Source organism: Acyrthosiphon pisum, chromosome A2 (assembly GCF_005508785.2).
Source record: "Acyrthosiphon pisum isolate AL4f chromosome A2, pea_aphid_22Mar2018_4r6ur, whole genome shotgun sequence".
Taxonomy (NCBI): domain Eukaryota; kingdom Metazoa; phylum Arthropoda; class Insecta; order Hemiptera; family Aphididae; genus Acyrthosiphon; species Acyrthosiphon pisum.
The window spans coordinates 32,216,320-32,216,605 of NC_042495.1; positions in this window are offsets into that span (position 1 = coordinate 32,216,320).

A 286-nucleotide genomic window follows, 5' to 3' on the forward strand; every position below is an offset into this window, starting at 1 on the left:
AAAAATCAAAACATTTTTCTACAGTAATTAGACAGAAAAATAAAATGACATTTTTAAAAACCGTTCCAAAACCATAACCGAAAATTTTCTAAAACCGTTCTTTAAACCGATAAAATCTTTGAAAAACCTTTTTTGAAACCGAAACCAAAACCAAAAAATTTTAAAAACCGATCTTAAAACCTAAACCAAAACCAGAAAATTTAGAAAACCGTTCTCAAGAACTAAAACCGTAACCATTAAAATTTGAAACGGTTTTGATCCCTGGTACCAGGTATAACACACATAC